General features: G+C 40.2%; 1 protein-coding gene across 1 annotated transcript in view; it reads right to left on the reverse strand.

Moving 5' to 3' along the window:
- LOC141790791 (E3 ubiquitin-protein ligase DTX3L) overlaps window positions 1-2,488 on the reverse strand; it is a 175,635-nt gene that overhangs the window by 49,846 nt on the left and 123,301 nt on the right. The window lies entirely within an intron of this gene.

Raw genomic sequence — 2,488 nt, forward strand, 5'->3', positions numbered from 1 at the left:
TTGCTCTAAGACTACAAGGGAAGCTGCAGCTTCCCCTAAAATGTTCCCAAAAAAAGTGGTGATATGTTCTGCTGTGTGTACATTTCATTGACTAAATCTGAGCTAGAATTCCTTCATCTTTTGTTCAGAATCAGCACCGCTCCTGTGGGTTGCACGGGCAATGTACGGCTCTAATATTTCACAGAGGTAGCGTAGTCCAGGCTGTCAGAACCTATACCTCTCATACAGCGAATCATCCCTTTGATCGAGTGGATCTGATCGATCTTTAAACACCCTTTCTCCTCGTAAAGCTCTTCTTATAACTTGTGCGCCTCTGTCCACCGGGTTTGGGAGAAAAGGGCAGGCCATTGTTTCCGAGAAGCCGATTGGCCAGTGGGAGGGGCTTTTTATAGGATCAGATTCAACCTCCAACTTATCCTGCTCCAGAGCAGGATAGCCGTTCAGAGTAGGTCACCATGGTGATCTACTCTGATAAAAAAGGAACTGGCTTCATGCTATCGGTAATCCAGAGTTAACCCTGAAGTTATCTCGCTAAGCCACTAATCCTGCTTCGTGATATAGGCCTCTGGTCTGGCTTTGCTCATTATGTCCGTTTTTAGCTGTAGTCAAGATAAATATGAACTGACTTTGACACTGTTTGTTTTATTTTGAATGACTCTGAGTGTTTTTAGGTAGTTTCCAGTCATGACTTCCTGTACATGCTACCACAGAAACATGGCGGTGGGGGATGACAGCCTCCACATTAGGGGATCTGCTCCTTGTGTGAATGTGACAAGCTCAATCTAAGTTACCAATAACACAATGCTTTTCAGAAGCAGTAATCACTCATTATTTTCCATTTCTACCAAATGTGAATTCTACACACTGCACCTTTGAGTTTTGATTTAGCCTTTTTTTTATGTGTATAATTTTTTATTTTATCCATTTAATGCGGCTTCATTCTCAAAGTCTTCCCACTGTGCAAAGAGACGTTCAAAGGAAAGAGAAGTTCAAAATCTTAATCCATGGCCCAACAAACATTTTTTTTCTCTAAAGCCATGAATGGTACTGGTTATCAATATTGTATTAAACTTTTTTCATGTTTTATTATTGAAACCTTTGTGTTTTTGATGTACTGATGAGAAATAACCAATCTAGGAAAACATATTCAGTAAAACACTATGGTAGCTTAAAGATAATTTATGCCTTTTAAAAATCTCCTACTGTTGTTTTATTGGTAGGTTTAACTTTTCCAAATTGATCATTTATTATAAGTTATTAGTAGAATAGCTGTAACTGGAGATGTTTCAGGTATGAAGAACTGTGATTCTAACATTTGATGTCTGTTTGTCCCGATGTTGTGGTAATATCGCTCTCCAGCCACATGCTGTCGCATGTCCAACAGGCCACCATGTGCCACAGAAAGCACTTGGCGACAGATTTTTACTGTGTCCCTTGAAATCATTTCATTCACACTGTCAAGCCATTCATTCGAACTTTCCATCTCAGGTCTGTTGATTTGCATCCTTTGCTTTTCAATTGGGCACGGGGCGGAGTGCTAGATGCAGTCGCAGCCACAGACTGTTTGCTTCTGATTTCCTGTGACTTTCTCTCACCCAATTAATGAAGAGCACTTATTCCACGCTTAAAATCAACCACGTGAACGTGTGCGAACGTGAACTCGTGTTGAATACAGGCAGAGTGGTGCTGCGTTCAAGGCAAACTGGAAATACAGGACAAATCACACCCTGTATTGACACAAAACAAGACGCAACCATCAAGTTTGTATTACGGGACTATTCTGAATTATACAGGACAGTTGGAAACCCGTATTACCAGTCTACAGGGTATAAAACTCAACAATGAATATTAAGTTCTTAACATTCTGAAGCTCTGGTTTTACCAAACTGCTGGTGAACATTTAAAAGTTTTATGGTTAGAATAAACATTAACTTCAGTTATTCCATATACTCATTTTGCCTTTAACCTTAAACATTACCAGTCTTATTCCACGGTAGGCCATGCAGGTCATTATTTAACACTGGTATTGGATCAGTACCTGATGGGTATGGGCCAATACCCAAAGTCCAGGTATCGGTATTGGAATCGGAACCAGAAAAGTTGGATTGGTGCATCCCTAAGCCAAATGAAGCTAGAGGAAAATCAGATCCATCAGAATCTGATGTTCTGTGGGGTATTTTATATTTCCTAGGGTGGTCTTAAACCTGTCTTGGTTTAGAAACAGTCTCCCCACATTTAACCAAACATCACTGTGCTGTGTCCTCCAGGCCCGTAGGGGGCCCTGTTCACCTTAGAGAACTGTTATTCTATCTCTTTCTCTTCATTTCTAGAGTTCTGGTTCTTTTTCTTGAGTTTTGTGTTATTAACATATTTTTAGCATATCTCTTCAGAGGAGATGGATATTTGTTATAAGGTTTCCTGAAAGAGCATTTACTCTGCCACACACACAAACACACACCAGGGAGGTTCTTTAACAAGTTCACTGTAT

This window comes from Halichoeres trimaculatus, unplaced genomic scaffold (assembly GCF_033239565.1).
Source record: "Halichoeres trimaculatus isolate MK-OKI-2021-1 unplaced genomic scaffold, fHalTri1.1 fHalTri1_scaffold_5, whole genome shotgun sequence".
NCBI lineage: Eukaryota > Metazoa > Chordata > Actinopteri > Labriformes > Labridae > Halichoeres > Halichoeres trimaculatus.